We start from the raw sequence: 19,200 nt of genomic DNA, 5'->3' as shown, positions 1-19,200 counted from the left end.
GAGTGGCCTGGCAGGAGCCTAAGCCTTTCCTGCTGCTGTGCCCCTTGTCCTCCCATGGCCGCCCCCAGCTGTGCTTGGGACTCCCACCCCGTCATCCTCACACACTTTTGAGCAGAGAAGTCACCCTCCCTCCACCAGGCTGGCTGGGGCGAGTCATCCTACTCCCTGTCCTGGGATGTGTCCTGCCTCACCAGACACTGCTGTGGCCTGCAGACTCCATCCTTCACCCGGCGTGACCTCATTAGGGTGTTTCAGCCTTGCCCCCCTGCCCAGCTGTAATCTGGGAAAATTCAGAACCCTCACCAGGACTAGCCAGTCCTGCAGGTGTGCAGTGGGGAGTGAGTGGGGAGTGAGTGGCTCGTGGCAGGCTCCTGCTGCCTGGGGCTGCCAATTACTCAGCCCTCCAGCAGCAGCCCGGGGATCCCAGCTCACTGTCCAGCCACCAGGCCAGGACTGCTGGGTGCCAGGCACCAGGCCAGAGCCTGTGAAACAGGCCCCTGCTGTCCCCCAGGTGGCAGACCAGTGAGGGGCTCTCACGGGAAAGCAGGTAACTGCAACACTATGTGGCAGTGTGAACATGGGGAGAGACCCGCGGTAATCAGGGAGCCCGAATTGAGTCACAGTGGGGGTGACCCAGACTGAAGAGGACAGAAGAAGGGACAGTGGAAGCATAAAGGAGAAACAGGACTTAGGCAGGCCAAAAAGTGGGGGAAGGGTACACCTGGGAGGGTATGTGGGGGTGAGTCGTGGCTGTGTGAGACAGCCTGGCCATGGGACAGCCACAGGTTGTCACGTATTGCCAGAGTCTGGCAGCCCAACACCGATGCTAAGGAGAGCTCTGCAGGTTGAAAGAAAAGGACAATAGGCAGTAGATCAAAGCCACACAGAAATAAAGGTTTCTGGTACGGTAATGACAGGGTAAATAGAAATGTCTGTAATACTGTATTTTGGGTTTGTAACTCCACTTTTTACTTCCTGTGGGATCAAAAAGGCAAATGCATAAAATGTGTTGGGTGGGTTGGGACTCATAATGTATAAATACGTAATTTATAACAAGAATTACATAAAGATGGGACAGAATATAAGTTAAGTTGGTATCAAAGCAAATGAGAATGTTATAGATTTAGGTTGTTAAATTTAAGCCCCATAGTAACTACAAAGAAAATATAGGAGAATATGCAAGTTCATAGAGTCAGAAATTAGAGTGCAGGCTTCTAGGGATGGGGAGAGGGCAAGGAAAGTGGGGAGTTAATGTGTAATGGGTGTAGGTCTATCTGGGGAGATGGGAAAGCAATGGTTGGTGGTGAGGAACTGTGATATTGCAAATGTGATTAATCCCATAAAATGGTATGCTTAGGAGGGGTTGAGATGGGAAAGTTTATGTTGTATATATGTTCCCACAATTGAAAAAAAGAAATAAAGAGGAGTTAAAGAGATAATGACAACTAAATGCAATACATAATCCTGGATGGAATCTAACAAGAGAGGAGAAGATGCTCAAATTTGGGGGACATATGAAAAAATCAGAATATAGACCATAAACTTTATGTCAGTGTTAAATTTCTTAAACTAGATAATTGCACTCAAGGTGATCACACAATGGATGTTCTTGTTTTAAGGAAATGTACTGGCAGTAATGTGTTCAAGGAGCACAATGTATACAACCAATGCTCAAGTGTTCAGAAAATGGATTGATAATAGACAGATGGGTAGATGGATGGATGGATAGATAGAATGATGTGGCAAAATGTTAAAATTAGTGGATCTGGGTATCTGGGAGCAGGGGGAACAGATATGTTAGAGTTCTTAGTATGAGGGATATATTATATTTATAACTATCCTGTAAGTTTGAAAATATTTCAAAATAAAAAGCTTTAAAAAATGATTTACTAGATTTTACATGTGTATTAAGTAAAAAGTGAGAGAATTCATATTAAAAAAATTAAGCATGAAAGACTAATTACCTAGTATGGTCCATTCACACATGACAGTGCTTTGCTTTCTATTACTAAATTGCAAATATTGTTTTAAATGAGCGGGTAAAAAGAGGAGAATATATAACATCTTCCAGCTTAAGCAGAGGTTTTGCAATATCAATAGCTAGTAAAGGATAATAAATGACAAACAGGGTAAGATGTAATGCAAAAACAAAAAGGTATTTATAACAATATATAACATTTTTAGATCTTATCATTTGCCAGGCATTGTTGGCGATGCCCTATAAGTATGCAAATTTACCTAGCCCTCAGAACGACTCTTGATAGGGCTATAAGGTTATTATCTCTGTTTTAGAGTTAAGGCACAGAGAAGTTCAGTAGGATGCCCATTGTCCCCAAGCTAAGAAGAGGTGGAGCATTTGGCCCAAGGGTCCATGCGGACCACTGCCCCCAGGGCCTGGTCTCCGAAGGTGAGCAGTACCAGTTGGAGACACTTGAGCCTAGCCTGGTGGTGGTGGCAACTCAGGGAAGGGTATGTGATCCTGCAAGAGCCACGGTCACTCTTTTGGCTCTGTCTTCAGGGGATTGTGATGCTCAGCAAGGTTGGGGACCACTAGGTTGGTAGAACGTCACAATAGCTCAGGGGAGAGGTGATGAGGGCTTGATTGGGGCACTGGCAGGGGTGGGAGGTGCAAAAGGAATGTTCAGGGGTTGAACTCAGTGAGGCTTAGAGACCAGGAGTATGAGGGAGAGGGAGAAACTCCCTGTTAGCCCAGTTTCTAGCCTGAGTGACAGGGAGCATGGTGTTGTCACTACTAGGGCAGGCCATGCAAGAGAACGGACAGGTAGAAGACAGAATTTGCGGGAAGGTGGTATTGTATTCAATTTTGACCTGTTGAATTCAAAGAGACCGAGGGAAGTCCAGGTGGAGATATTGTTTCTGTGGATCTGAAGCTCAGGATCATGGCCTGAGTCAGTGATAATTGGGAACCTAAGCATGCTGATGAAGTTTCAGAGCCCAAGGGCGGAGGCGATCACACATATCATGTAGAGCCAGGAGCTGTAAAGGCTAAAACCAATGCTTGAGTTCTGGACAGAGAAAGGAAAACCAATAAGAGTCTGTATCAACCAGCTTCTGTTGTGTAACAGAAGCCTAAACACCATGGCTTAAGACAACAGTCATTTATTGTGAGAGTTTACACAACTGTGGGTCAGCTGAGGGCTGGCTGTTCTTGGCCAGCTCACTCATTGGGATTTTAGATGGGTGGAGGGCTCACTTCTTGTCAAGGCATGGTGGGGGCACCTTAGAAACTCTGCTCTGTTTGGTGCTCTCTTTCTCCTGGGGTCAGTGAACCGGGGGAGGCATTTCCTTCTTGTGGTGCTGGTTGGAGCAAAAGAAAGCAAGCAGAGACACTCAAGGCCTCTTGTGGCCAAGACTTGGAGCTGTGTCACTTCCACCTCATTCAAAGCGCATCACATTGCCTTGCACAGATTTGAGGAAAGGGGAATTTTAAGAAGACATGAAGAAATGGCACCAATGATGCAATGTACCACTGAATCCAAGAAGGAAAGATGGAAAAGGCAAATCAGGACAGGATGGGGTCATAGAGAGGAGAGAGTTTTAAGAAGTGGGGAATAGCAAGGACTGCTAAATGAAGACTGAAAACCCACCAAGATAAAGACTGCACAGTATGTGTTGAATGTGGCAACGCAGAAGTCCCTGGGGATCTTTGGGAAACAGTTCCAATGGAGGAGGTAGGCAGAAGGGATGAGAGGCTAGGAGGCAGAAGGAACACGTACCCAGCAAATACTTACTCAGTACCTACTCTGAGTCTAGAACAATTACTGTTCTAGATATGGAGACAAGCTGGAGGTAACATGCTAGTGGTGAGAGAGGCAGTAGGCTGTCAGCCAATAAATAAGCATGATGAATTAAAATGGTGCAAAGGGCTACGAGGAAAAGAGAGGGTTCAGTTGACAGACAGTGATAGGGGATTTGAGGATGAAGAGCACAATGAATGTAAAGAGAAACCTCTGGAGAGGGGACAATTGAATTGAGAATTAGATGATGAAAGAATGCTAGCTTTGTCTCAGGTAGAAGGAAGAGTAAGTACAAAAATGCTGGCATAGGGAAGAGCTTAGAAGCTGATTCAGGGAGCAAAAACAAGTCTGTGTTGGTGGAGCTTAAGGAAGAAGGAAAAGGTGAGGGATCAGTGAGGCAGGAAGGTACTAGATCAGGGAGCATTTGTGATGTGATGTGATGTGATGTGAGGCCACCTGGATGGAGGATTTTCAGCAGGGAAGAATGCAATTTGATCTGCATTTTGTAAGATCAGTTGGCAGCTGTGTTAAGAATAGACAATGCAGTGGAGGATTTGGAAATACCAGTTAAGAAGCTATTGCAAGATTCCAGGCAAGATTCCAGGCAACATATGATTGTTGTGCTGGCTCTCAGATGCAGGAGGTGGGGAGAAATTCCCTCATTTGTAGCATTTGCCAATTCCTGTGGTGTAAATATCCCCATTGTGGCTGATTGCAAGTTACCGAGTCACTGAACGCAGAGGTAGGAAGAAATGGGCAGTAGTAACACATCATTATGTGGTTCTTCCACCATGCAACATGCAGAGACAATAGATGTGAATAACCTCAAGAGCACAGATAACAGTAAAATGTAGTGAAATATTTAGGAAGTGACGAGTTTTGAGTATTATTTATTACTTTTGTGGGTTTCTTGGAGCAAATAATTTTTAATGTGTTTTCTTTTTTAACAAATACACTGGAAAATTTAATGTAATGTATTTAAATGTTGGTTTGTATCATTTTATTTTTAATAATGGCTGTGTTTAACAACCAACTGGCCAAATTCCTGAAAACGGAACTATCAGCTTCCTTGAGCCAGCTTGCTCCACCATACCATGTAAAAGTCATCAAGACCCGAGTGGAGTTTTGTTTTTTGGGTGTGTGTGTGTGTGTGTGTGTGCGCACGCGTGTGCATGCACGTGTTAGGCCCAACAGGGTTTGGAAATGTCAGAAAAATGAAATATTGCTCCTGTTGACATTTCTACCCACACATCTCTGTCTGAACTGTGGCCTTACCGGGGTCAGTGGCTCTGCCTGATGCATAGTGACATTCCTGGAGCATCGAGCTCAGTGCCTTTTCCAGTTAAAACTTGCCGTAGGCTGGACTTCCCCAAAAGCAGACTTGGAGGAGAATTGAGTGAAAGAAATTTGTTTGGAAGATAATCCCAGGAATCACCGGCAGGGTAAGCGAGGAAGGGAAGACAGGCAATAAGCAGTCTAGCCTCAGCAGATTCCCACTGTGGGCAGCTGAAGCGTAATCCGTTAAGAAAAAGGTTGCCAGGGTTTGTCGTGAGAAACTGTTGACGTGCACAGGTATTGCAGAGGGGATAAGGGCAGGGCGCTAACAGTGTCTGCTCCAAAACTCATAAATGTTTATTTTTCTCTTTTTTTTTTTAGCTTTTTAAAAAACTGAGCTGGGAGTCGCATAATATAAAATTAACCATTTGAAAGTGAACAACTCAGTGGTATTTGGTACATTCACAATGAGTGCAACCACCAGCTCTTTCGAGTTCCAAAATATTTTCACCACCCTAAAAGGAAACTCCGTGAACATTAAGCAGTAGCTTTCCTTTACTCCCCTGCGTTCCCATCCACTCCCCACCCCAGGCTGGCAACCCCCAATCTGCTTTGCATCTCTATCAATTTATGTATTCTGGACTGTCCTATAAACAGACATACAACATGTAACCTTTGGTGCCTGGGTTCTCACTTAGCATGTTTTTGAGATTCATCTCTGTCATATAGCATGTTCAGTATGCATTCCTTTTAATGTCTGAATAACATACCTCAACTTTGATTATCTGTTCATATATTGATGGATATCTGGGCTATTTCTATCTTTTGGTTGCTGTGAATAGTGCTGTAATGATCCTGCATGAACATGTATTTGTTTAAATCCCTGTTTTCAGTTCTTTGGGGTATATACCTAGGAATGGAATTGCTGGGTCGTATGACAATTACATATTTAGCTTTTTGAGAAAGCACCAAATGTTTTTCATTTTTTACATTCCCAATAGGAATGTATGGGTTCTAATTTCTCCACATCCTCATCAACCCTTGTTAGTTTCCCTTTTCAAAAAATTATTACAACCATCCTAGTAGGTAGGAAGTATATTGCAATGTGGTTTCAGTCTGCATTTCCCTAATCACTAATGATGTTAAGCATCTTTTCATGTGTTTCTTTGGCCATTTGTATATTTTCTTGGAGAAATGTCTATTCAATTCCTTTGCCCATTTAAAAAAATTCTTATTGTTGTTGAGTATAGGAGTTCTTTATTTATTCTAGATATTAAACACTTATTAGATTTATGGTTTGCAAATATTTTCTCCTATTCTGTAGGTTGTCTTTTCACTTTGTTAATAATGTCCTTTTATGCACAAAAATTTTCTATTTTGAAGAAGCCCAATTTATCTATTTTGTTTTCTTTTCTAACATATGCTTTGGTATCATATCTAAGAACTTTTTGCCAAATCCAAGGCCATGAAGATTTTCAAAGAGAGAAAGAGTTTATTGCTAGGCTCATAGTAGGACAGCAGACAGCCTAGCGGCCCAAAATCTATCTCCCTGAGTTTAAGGGGTTCAAGGTCTTTAAGGATTTTAGCAAGGGGAAATGAGGTCATTTCGAACAGCAAGTTCAAAGCAGAAAAGGATACAGTGTTATCATTATCATTTCAATAGAAGTACATAAGCTGAAAGGAGGGGAGGCAAAGCTATCACTTTAGTACTAAAGATGTAAACCAAAAGAAAGGAAGACAAGTTATCTTTCAATGGCAGAATCTAGCTGATATGATTTACAAATATCTGGGGCTGAGGCTAGTTAATGGTTGACTTCTACTAGCATTAGGGCAAGGCCATGAAGATTTTTCCTGCATTTTATAGGGTTTTAGCTTTTATATTTAGGTCACTGAGCCATTTTTAATTAACTATATATATGGCATAAAGTAGAGGTCCAATTTCATTCTTTTGCTTGGGAATATCCAGTGGTTTCATCACTTTGCTTGAAGAGACTTTTCTTTTCCCATTGAATTTTTTATTTTTTTATATCAAAAAACAATTGGCAATAATGTATGGATTTATTTCTGGACTCTCTGTTGTGTTCCACTAGGATAAATGTCTATCAACACTTGACTACTGTTGCTTTGTAGTAAGTTCTGAAACTTTGTTCTTCTTTTTCAATATTGTCTTGGCCATTTGGGGCCCCTTGCAATTCCACATAAATTTGAGGTTGGCTTTTATATTTCTGCAAAAAAGACCATTGGACTTTTGATAGGGATTACACTGAATCTGTAGATTGCTTTGGGTAGTATTGCCATCTTAACCATATAAAGTCTTTCAATCCATGAATATAGGATATCTTTCCATTTATTTAGGTCTTAGCTAGTTTTTTTCAGCAGTGTTTTATGGTTTTCAGTGCACAGTTTTCACCTCCTTGGCTAAGTTTATCTTTAGGTATTTTATTCTTTGGGATCCTATTGTAACCGTAATTGTTTTCTTAATTTCCTTTTCAGATTGTTCATTGCTGGTGTATAAAAATACAAATGCTTTTTGCGCATTGCTCTTGTACCCTGCAAGTTTACTGATTTTTTTTTTTTTAGCTTTAGTAGACTTTTTGTAGATTCTTTGATGAATTCTTTGGGATTCATAATCATGTCATCTGTGAATAGAGATGGTTTTACTTCTACCTTTCCAATATGGATGCCTCATTTCTTTTTCTTGCCCAGTTCCTTTTGTTAAAACTTCCAGTACTCTGTCAAGTAGTAGCGATGAAAGTAGCCATTCTTCTCTTGTTCCTCATCTTTGAGGGGAAAGTTTTCAGTCTTTTACCACTGAGTATGATGTTAATTGTGAGTTTTTCACAAATGCTCTTTATCATGTTGACACAAATAGTTCTCAAATGAATGAACATACTTAGGACACGTTGAGCTCCTTGAAACACGTTTAGCATTTGCAAGTTGTAAAACAGAATAGGGATTCTTCTATTTCTTAGTCAGCACAATTAATATGTAGTTGTGCAAACTCTACAGCAGAGGACTATGACATCCCAGACTATTTAAATTCTGCAGTAGTATTACTCAAATCCAGAGTAATGTTATACACTGAGAGAAGGAAAAACCTCTACAGACCATAGTGAGTACTGAAAGAAAAATAAAACTTATCCAAAGAAAATAGATGGTAAGTGTTGTATCCTGAACCCAAATTGCCAATTTTTATGGTTGCTAGTGGTAGTAAAAGATAACTTAAGCAAGAATGTTTGGTTTATTATGTGGTTGATTGGAAGGTATGGGCTTTTGCAAAAATGACAATTATTGACCCAGTGACTGACCATAAGGGAATCCCCAAAGAAAATGAGGAAAAACAAAATAATGGATGAATGATGTTTGGCTGGCAATTCACTGTTTCTAAAGTGCTTTGCAAATGACCCTTACTACAACCCTGCAAGGGGAGTATCATTATTTTGACCTGCAATTGATAAATGAGGCAATTGAGATTCAGAGAAGTGAAGTAGTTTGCCCAAGGCTACACACTTGTAAATGACAACGTTAAATAAGATCGATGGTGGTGGTGGTAGCACAGCATTGTGAATGTAATACATACCACTGGATTACATACTTGAATATGGTTAAAATGGAATATTTATGTGTATGTTACCACACTAATTTTTTTTAATTAAATAAGACTCTTAAAATGGTGTCTTTCCGCAATATGTCTTTCTGCCTCCCCCATGAAACTCCAGTGGAGAGCTGCCCAGGGAACAGATCTATTTGGGTTAATGAAACTTTTCTCTTTTCCACTGTTTTCCCGGGACTCCATGCATGTATCTTTTATCCACTTCTTAGCAACAAGGAGCACTCTGTGAGTTGTTAACAATGTTTTAATTGAATTGAAGATGCTGTACGGTTGTGCTGTCCAGCTGTGATGATCTAGGGATTCTGGAACAACAGCCCCACCTCCACCCGCCCACCCCTTACCCACCATGCCTATCTCAGATGGAACCACCAGACACCAAGTCAGCCTGAAGTCAGCCTAGTGTAGGGTGTCTTACATTGGGTGTCTAGGGGCAAAATCCAAGGGTCTTTGGGTTGGAAGGCACAACAGGGGTTCATCCTTCTGTCCCTGGGCAGATAGCATCTTTAGGTAGCTTCACCAGCTGGACATCTTGTCTCTTTTCCATGATTACCAGAGATGAAGAGCTCAGGGCTTCAAGCTGTCGTCCATAACTTCATCCCCTCATTCCTGATTTCACTAGCAAACAAGATGAATAGGACCCCTAGCTTCAGTGAGCTGGTGGTGGTGGAGGGGAGGACAGTCTGATGCAATAAATTGATGTCCAGTTTGTGGAAAGTGTTCCCAAGTCAACAAGCAGGGTGGAGTAATAGAGAGGAGCTGGTGAAGGCCCTGGCTTTTTTTTCTCTCTCTCTCTCTCTAATCCATCCTGCTCACCATTAGTAAACTTACCCTTTCCCATCAGAAGCCTCAAACGGTTCCCACCACATCAGGTCTCCGTTCCTCTGTCTGACTTGGATGGAGCCCCCATAAACTGGTGCCCTCCTAAATTTGCCAAGCTCCACCACCCCTTGCCTATGCCCAAAGCCCACTCTCCCCAACCATGGGCATTGTTTTCCACCCTTTCCACATGCTCCAGTGCTGCCTTGGGTCATTCATCCTATAAACGGGGTCCCAGTTCACCAGGCACCCTCTTTTGGTGGGGCATGCACAACTAGATGGAAGTCGGCTTCTCTCTGTCCTTGAAAGGCCCCCAGAATTGCTTCCTCCATAAAAACCTCTGTCCACATTTCTCTAATGAAGCACTGGTTCGGTTTAGAGGCCACCCACACAACTGAGTCCCAGCACGCACTTGTAGATTCTATATACAATAAACATGACACTGCAGCAATGATAAACGCTCACAAATGACCGGAGTCATTCTTTTTTCTTCTGAATTCCCTGTGATTTCCTGTTCTGTATCAAGTCATTTTTGGCATTACGAAGTCCTTCCTTATGTCTATCTTAGATCTCTCCTGCTTCACTGAATACTTATTTCTTAAAGTCTCAGGCTTCAAAGCTTTAGGGCAGAGCTAACTAAGGCTTGATGCTGCTTCTCTGCTAAGTGTTCACGAAGTGCATGTCAGTTGATTAGCAAGAGCCTGATATTTAAAAACCATTATTCAATTCTCCCTCAGGCTCTTCCCTCCAGACTTAAAAACTGCAGCTCCTTAAACCTTTCTTCCACATCTTTTTCCCCAACCACTTAATCATTGTGTGGCACTTCTCAAACTCTGTTAATCAAATTAAAAAAAAAATCATTAGTGAGAGTGTTGAAGAAGGTCCTTCAAATTGCCATTCTGGCAATTGAGTTCAGTTTTCTGCATGTGGCCTGGCCAGCTCTTCAACCAGCTTATGGATCCAGCAGGGCACCCAGCTCAGCACCACGGGTCCAGCCTCCCACGCTAAAAGTGCACTTCTTGAGAACTTAACCCGGCCCCATCTGCCTTCTACTTCAGACAGTTGGTAATCAACTGGGGTCAGAAAAATCCAGGCCTGGGCAGAATTTAGTTAGCTGGTTTTATTTAGACAGCTTCATTCCTCTTTCCAGTGTCACTTCCTGTGAGGCGCCAGATTTTCAAGGAGTTTTTGGTGCCATCTGGTGTGTGTGTGTGTTTTCATAGGAGAGCGACAGATGAATTTAGACTAATTCACACTCAAGTTTTACTGACTTACCATGTATCACCTCTCAAGTATTTTCACCAACATGCCTCTAATGGTGGGGGCAGGGAGTTGTCGACTCTGAAGATAGGGGCTCTGGCCTCTAAACCATCCCTCACAGAAAGGAGTCAGGCTTATGTTAACAACATCCACATGAATTTTACATTCTTTTCCAAAATATGTTCACATGGGTGGGTTTTCTCAAAGTGAAAAGAGTTTTGTTACATTTGTGACATAAAAGTTATATATATATATATATACACACACACACATACACATATATATATAATGCAGATAAATTATTGGAAAAGTTATCAAGAAAAATGTAAAAACATCACCCAAAAACCCAACTCCTGGATATGGCATTTGCTATTTTTAACGTTCTACACTGTTTTCTATTTATAAATACAAATGTAACTTTTGTTTTAGTACAATATGGCATTTTGAATTGTTTATTATTGTATAAAAAGATTCTGGCTATTTATCTGAGGGCATCAGGTCCAGACACTGGGTAACTGGACCGCTGTTTTCCAGTCTGAAAAGCAGGATGCAAGTGTGACTCCTCCGGGAATTGTGTACATTTCAGAAGAGGAGGGAAGAAGGAGGGCAGAAGAACGTTCTGGAAATGTACTGAGTGGGCCCTTAAGGGGAGAGATGGGGAGTGCTGTCCTGCCTCTGCTCATGGGCCAGCCGGGCCCTGGCACAAGCCCTCGCGGGTGCCACCCGGAGGGGGTACCTGCAGGCCTGTTGGCAACGTGCTACTTCTTCCTGGAATGACCCACCTACAAACCTTCATCAATCTTCCTTGCAGGGAGGCCTCACCCTCCAGCAGAGCCCTAAACGCACCAGTTCCTAAAGAAGAGTTTTCTTTCTTCCAGGCACGAAAATTAATGAGCTCCATCTTTGGCATGGATTACAAAATTCCGCCTTAGCGTTGGCAGGGCTAACGCTTGCAGCAGGACTTTAAAGAAAACCCGCATTGAAAGCTCCGACGAATAAAGGTGAGGCCCGTTGGCCTGATTTCCTTGCTCACTGTCAGGAAAAATAAAGGGGAAGAGGGGAAGGGGAACAGAGGGCTCGGCTGGGAGAGGGGTGACCAGGGGGGTGAGGGGCCCGTCCCAAGCCGGTGTCGTGGCGCCCGGATCTTTGCGGGCAGCACAAAGCCCTCCTTCTTCTCCGCGGCCCGGGGCTGGCCGGCTGCCTCGCAGTCTCATGGGCCGGGTCTCCGTGGCTGGTGCTCAGACATGCGGCCGTCGGGGCATCTGGGGCGGATCCCTTCAGCTGCCGGGGTGGGTCCCCCCCTGAGCGGAGGTGGGAACAGGCAGTGTCTATCTCTCTGTCTCTCTCTCTCTTTTTTTTTTTTTCAAAACAGTTGGCAGACTGAACTGAATAAAGGCAACGTGTGCCGATTTATCAGTGAGTATTTGTCCATTCATTCAGTAAATGTTTTTTGAGCTCTTATTGTGCTCCCGGGACGGTGGAGTCTTTGGGGAACGAAAGAGACCCTCTTCACAGGCAGATTCGGGAAGGGGGTGCGCCGTCAGCACCTTCCAAATAAACAAGGTCACTTCAGGTGCTAATAAAACGGGTGATGGGATGGAAAGTGATAATGGAGATGGGGGGCTACTTTAGGGTACTTAGGGAGAGCCTCAAGTGACAATTAAGCTGAAATATATAGATATGTATTTCATACATCTATCTATACATCTGTATGTATACTTCATACACATATGCAGTATATACACATATATAAATCAGCTTTATTGAGGTATGATTCACATGCTTTAAAATTTAAAATTGTGGTAGCATATATACAACACAAAATTTCTTATTTTAACCACTTTCAAGAGTACAATTCAGTAATACTACCATCACAATATTGTACCACCATCTATTCCTTTTTCATCAGCCCGAATAGAAACTTTGCAACCATTAAGCAATAACTCCCCAATCCCTGCTCCTGGGTAACCTGTAATCTACTTTTTGTCTCTAGGAATTTCTTTTTGTTTTTAGCTGTTATGAGTTTTTTTTTTTTTTTTTAAAAGCACATTTAATGCAAGTATAGTTTCACAGACACTAGTTTTCACTTTGTAGTCTATAAAAGTCTTTGAATATTATCCTTTTTACAAAATGGAACCTTACAAAAACACTGACAATTTAATGTTTTCATACAGTTTTCTCTATCTACACTTGTTTCATTGTAAAACACATCTACCATAGAACTATAGAATTTTAGCTGATATTAAAAAAATTAATTCAATGCTTTTTTAAGCAGCTAATGCAAATAACAGGTCAAGACAGTTTATAATCATAGTGGTTATAGCTAAACTTGTTTCAGAAACAATACTTTATGTAGTTAATTTTTAATGTTTTACACATTATTTATATAGTATTTGTATATGAAAATCATAGATTGCTATAGTTGGAATCAAAGGATGGATTCTGTAATAAGGATGTGTGTGTGATTGATCCATGGGGTTTCATTTAGCCCTTTGAAAAGTTTGCATCCAAAATCTAAAAGCATTTCTTCCTTCCTTTTTCCCTCAAAGGTAGAAGGGGTCCCTGTCTACTCTCACCTAGAGTGGGACCTTGCTTGGAAGGACTTATGGATAGAGGATGAAGGGAAACTCTCTTTGGAGATTTGACCCATGTGTCCTGCCCAGCAGAACCACCAACAACTGCCCTAGAGATCAATCCTAAGACAATAGTGCTTTACCCAGCTTAGCAAAATCAACGCCCCAAGACCCTTGTCAGCTCCTTTCGTGCAGGGCAGCCTCTCAGGCATGAGACCATCTGCTATTCTACCTCATGCTGACTTTGAGTAGCCAAAAGTTCGGTTCAGTTTTCATTCTGCCCCCTGTACTTCCCCATCTCGTGTACAGAAGGCTGTTTTACATCAGAGGGTAGATCACGCCTTTGCTCATCTCCAGTCCCTGGCAGAAAATCCTGATAGGTACACAGCAAGGATGTCACAGGAGAAGGCAGTAACTGCAACCTAACCATTTCTGAGTGTCCAAGTCACAGGTGATTGGTTGTACGCAATATCAGCCTCCTGCAATTCATGTTCTAATGTCACAGGATGATGCAGCAAAACAAGGCAAATGAGGGTCTGTACCCTCAGTTTCTTCTGGAACTGTGCTCTTCGTTAAATTCACTCATCCACAAAGAGGCTCCTAATCACTCAAATGAAGGACGAGGTTACTCATCTGTGGGCCGGAAAGTGATAAGGTCTTCATAGCATAAAGTATTTGGATTCAGGATCTGATAATTTGACTGAGCAAGCTTGCTCTTCCCTTCTATGTAAAAAACCAAACCATACCAAGACAAACTTCCTGAATCAAAGTCACAGTAGAGAATGAAGTGGGGTGGACGGAGAGATGCGGCAGGGGGGCCCTCAGTGGCTATTTTTCTTGATTCAGTGCTATTTCTGGCATCATGTGCTACAATGTGGATTTGTGCTTTTCTCCCAGGGCTGGGATTCCTTGGATCACAAAAACGACCAGCAGACTCTGGTCTAAAACTCAAATGTTTTAGTGTTTTTTCCAGAATGAGCCCCTGTTCACTAGAACATGAACACAAACCAATCCCACCGCTAGGATTCCGGCACTTGGCATTAGTTTGCTGCGGTTTCCACATAGGTGAGCACCACCTATTTTGGAAGGTCACAGTAAGACTTTCTTCGCCTTCCTTTCTTTTTGAAAATCAGTCAGGCTAAAAGTTTTCCCCCACATTCTGCTATCTGATGAGATTAGAGAGCAGCAAGAAATTGCTGTCAGCAGTCATCTAATAAAAAGAACTCAAGAGGCAGGTGGTATCTACACCATGTGATGGTGCTTGTTCCTGCCAATATGCCCTCAGGTGAGAGGGTTTCCTTCCTAATGGCATGGGGAGGCCGGGACAGTGTCCTCCTGGTCCTGAAGAGGTCAGACACAAAGGAAACTGTGCAGCAGGCCAGCAGGGCGCCTTGAGCAAACCCTGCCAGGACATCACCAGGATGGTGCTTGTGGCCACATACATGTGACGTCCCGTCTAGAAGGCCATCAGGGTGGGTGAACTGCAGCAGGGGCTGGAGCAGGTGGGCACCTGGCCGAATGAAGTCTACCTGCAGGTATAGCACCAAATACGGCATGGTGAACATGGAGAAGGAGGCAGGGACAGAGAAGAAGGACTTCTGGCTTCCTGGACTTTGCTGTCGTCTCCTCTGCATTTGTAGTTCTGAATGTAGCCCTTGGAGCAAGTAGATCTGGCTGAAATCAGGGCAGACACTCAATAAGTGAGGACTCAGGTGTCCTATGGGCACTTTGGCAATGTCTGTGAAGGACTGGCTGATGGCACAGACAAAAAGGAAGCAACTGATTTGCTTATAGATGGCTGCCACATGACAATTCTGGATAGTTGAGTGGGACTTCTCTTTAGGGTAATAGATCCAGTAAAATTCCCGTGATGATCGAGAGGATGGCAATGAGGATCCCCATGGCAGAGAGAGAGCACAGCGTCATTTATTGTCTCACCAGTTTTCAGCAGGTACTTGATGCTCTCATTATTGCAGTAAAATCCTTGGTGGTAAGGTTTGATGGTGCTTGTCTCGGTGATGAAGGGCAGGCCCGAAGCTCACAGTTCTGAGGATGTGAAAATGTGCAAATCAAGCCATGTTTTCTCCCTGAAGACTGGCTACCAGCGATCTCAGATTCCTCTGATACAGGGCAAGGCATGTGGTGGTGTCCCCTGGTCTCTCCTCATTATTTGTCTTTTTGTGTCTGGCTTATTTCACTTAACATGATATCCTCAAGGTTCATCCATGTTGTAGCATACATCAAAACTTCGTTCCTTTTTTTTCACATGGGCAGGCACTGGGAATCAAACCTGGGTCTCCGGCATAGTAGGCAGGAACTCTGCCACTGCGCCACCATCACCCGCCCCATTTGCTATTATGACTGAATAGTATTCCATTGTGCGCATACACCACATTTTGTTTCTCCATTTATCTGTTGGTGAACACTTGAGTTGCTTCTACCTTTGGACTCTTGTGAATAATGCAATCACTGAATGTTTTTCTAAGAGCTTAAATTAGTTTTGCTTATTCCAGAACTTCATATATATGGAGTCATACGTGTATTCTCTTGTCTCAGGCCTCTGTTGCTTAGCATAATGTTTTTGAAGCTTATATATGATAAGTGTAGCAGTAGTTTGTTCCTTTTTATTGATAACTAATATTTCATTGTAAGAAAATCCAATAATTTGCTTATCCCTTCACCCCTTGATGGACGTTTGAGTTATTTCTGGCTTGGTGCTATTATGAATAAAGCAGCTGTGAACATTCTTGTACAAGTCTTTTTGTGGACAGGCTTTCTGTTTTCTTGAGTAAAAATACCCAGGGGTACAATCACTGGGCCATAAAGTGGGTCTGCATGTTTAATTTTATAAGAAACTATCAAATAATCTTCCAAAGTGGTTGTACAATTTTACAGTGTCTGAGAATTCCAGCTACTCCACACCCTTGCCAATGCTTAGGGTTCTTTTAAACATTTAATTTAATTTAAAAATTTAAGTCTTTATTTTTAAAGTTATCATTTTAATTTTTGCCATTCTATTGAGTGTGTAGTGGTTTTAATCCACATTTCTCTGATCACTAATGTTGAACATTTTTTCAACAGGCAAGTTTTTTTTAATAGTTGTAACTTTATTCTCTGTTTTAAAAATTTATACTTAATATGAGTGTTCTTCTGTGTTGCCCCATAGTCTTCATAACCATCATATTAATGGTTCCTAATATTCTATCAGGAGAATTCTCAACAATTTATTTAATCATTTCTCGATTAAGCACTTAAATTCTTTCCAATTTCCCACAATTATAAGTGACACTTACGTTAATGTCTTAGTGCATGTTCTCCCATATTTTAGATTCTCTCCTATCAATTGATCATGGAAACAAAATTGCCAGGCGAAAGGCATTTTTTCAAGGCTTTTAAACTTGGGCTCATACGTGTAGTCTTTTTCCAAAACACAAGCTAAACTTCCTTCCCTCACCTCAGATTCAACCTGCACTCTTGAGGGTGTCTCTTATGAAAATGATCCTTTTGTCTGGAGGTGGAGCTAATGCCTGTGTGGTGGCTAATTATTTTTTCAGTGCTGAGTGCTGCTGAAAAGGCTGGTACTGTTATCGTCACAACCCTCCAGTAAAGCAGGCTTCCTTCTCCCTCTAGACAGATTGAGATGTGGGAAAGAAGAGACTCTGGGATGTCTGGTCCCCCCAGAATGGCCTGTGAAGGTCCCTTGCCAAATAGCAGTTGGGTCCATTTGGTGACAGTTCCAGAATTTTGGTACATGAAGGGGCTTGGGAACTCGAATTGAGGAGTGGAGGTGACCATACACAGCGTTTTCGTTTGGAGTGTATGTTTCTTTGGGGAACTCTCCGGAGATTGATAATGATGGTGGAGAGAGGCAGGTAAGGAGAGAAACACATCCCATTGAAGAATAGGGCTGCCCATAGTTAAGTGTAAGGCTGGGCATGGCCATGGCATTGGGTGGGACACCTAGGAAAGTATGTTAATTCCATCACTCCACCAGAGACCCTGTCAGCCCCTCTCCAAGAATCTTAGAGTTTCCCAAAGAGACAATAAGAGCTATATTCTATATGGTACCAAGTCTGCTTCCATATTTATATTTCAGTGGCAAATTAGTTTCTGCAGTTAACAGTGTGTGGGAGAAAAGGCCTACAGGCTGACTTGCCAGGCCTTCTGTCCTGCTAGCCTCCCCTTAAGAACTTTAGCAGGGTATTTATTTCCACAAGGCATCCTTGATAAGACCCCAAGGTCAACCAGTGAAGCACCTCCATCGTCCTGAGACCTCACACTCACCAGTGATTCCAAGAAGCTTCTAATTGTGCTAAATCCATTTATATATGCCCCCCCAAATGTGAGCTTATCAAGGAAAAAAAACCCATTCCTTATTCATTCTCTTTGGCTTCCCCTAGAGGCAGACTCTGAAACAGGGTTCAAGGGCAAGTGGTTTATTTGGGGATGAAGACCCCAGAAACCACCAGCAGGGGAGTGAGGGAGTGAGAAGGCATGGGAGGCAGCAAATAGGGTGTGTTGTCAAGCCAGTTATCACAGTGGGCAACTGAGGCTCAGTCCTGCTGGGGATGTCAGGGGAGTTCTCACTTTATCCCACCCAAGGGGACAGGAAGCTAACAATCACTAACAGTCATTGATTGAAGGCCACTTCAGAGAAGCTTTAATTCTTGGTACTTTTGGCTGCCCTGTGTGCAGGCAGGATGGGACTCCAGCAGCTGGAGGAAGCCCTCAAGCAAACAGGCACAGGTGCCGGCAGGTGGAAGTCAGGCCGCTTTTGGGCTTGGAGGTGGTGAAGGCAAGAGGAGGTGGGCAGGGCCCTCACAGTTTCAGCTGTGCTTCACCAACACCTGGCTCAGAGCTGGAAATGAACAGATCTTCAATAAAGCAAGTTGATGGAACCCAGAGGGTTCAGTCAGCTTTGACCCCAAAGCTATAGCTCCTATTTGTTCTCCAGCAGCCTCCTGACTACTGCCATCAGCTGTACCACTGTTTGAGGAGCAATCCCAGGAGACCAATGCCCCGTATATTTTAGGGCAATGGTTTTCAACGTGTGCTCTCTGGACCAGCAGCATCAACATCACCTGGGACGTTGTTAGAAATACAAAATCTAAGGCCTTATCCCAGACCTATTGAATCTGGAACCCTGGGGGTAGGACCAGAGAATCTGTATTTTAACATGCCCTCTAATGTGGTTCTAATGTGCCATGAGTTTGAGAATCACTGTTTTAAAAGTTAAAATTTAGAGCAACTCCAACATGAAGCCACTCATTCTTTGGTTAGAATGTTCCCCAACCCCAACCCTGGGTGCCAGAAGACAAAGGGATGGACGCTCTAAAGAGAAACCTCTTCCTGAAATTATTAAATGTAAATTGCACCTCATTATCAATTACTTCCAATGGAAGGTAGCCCAGGCATATAGATTATGGACGATAATTTTTGATGGATTTAACTGAAGAAAGAGAGAAACCGTTTATGTTCCTGTTTCTTTTTCCAGAGCTAATATTTAAAGTCTTTGGCTTTCCTTGAGGACATACCAGGCAGGCATACCAGGAAGAAGAAGCTGACCTGGAATTTTACATCAATCGTAGAAAACATGCGAAGGGAATAGCTGAGAGTTGGGTGTACCCGCTTAAGTCAGTTTGGGTGGGAAACTCTCATAAAGGATGGGCTTGTTTAATTGAGTTGATCCGGGCCCAGGAAGGGGTATGGGAGTGGCATTTACATGGTCTCACACCATGTCCTCCAGCAGTGTAGACACCTCCTGTTGTTTCTCTAGCGGTGCTGGTAGAGAACATCCCCCACCCTCCATCCCTGACGTGTTCATTTCTTCAGGAAGGGCACTCACTTCTTATCCTGTCCTGTCCCCAGACCACTTCCTGCAGGACCCACCCCCAGGGGTGTGACG

At 43.0% G+C, this 19,200-nt stretch overlaps 1 pseudogene; it reads right to left on the bottom strand.

Moving 5' to 3' along the window:
* Nucleotides 1-12,468: 12,468 nt before the first annotated feature.
* Nucleotides 12,469-15,434, bottom strand: LOC143680608 (phospholipid phosphatase 3-like; annotated as a pseudogene).
* Nucleotides 15,435-19,200: the final 3,766 nt, after the last annotated feature.

This window comes from Tamandua tetradactyla, chromosome 1 (genome assembly GCF_023851605.1).
Source record: "Tamandua tetradactyla isolate mTamTet1 chromosome 1, mTamTet1.pri, whole genome shotgun sequence".
Lineage (NCBI taxonomy): Eukaryota > Metazoa > Chordata > Mammalia > Pilosa > Myrmecophagidae > Tamandua > Tamandua tetradactyla.
The sequence above is the reverse complement of the archived record's forward strand: the minus strand, read 5'-3'. Positions and strand labels throughout refer to the sequence as shown.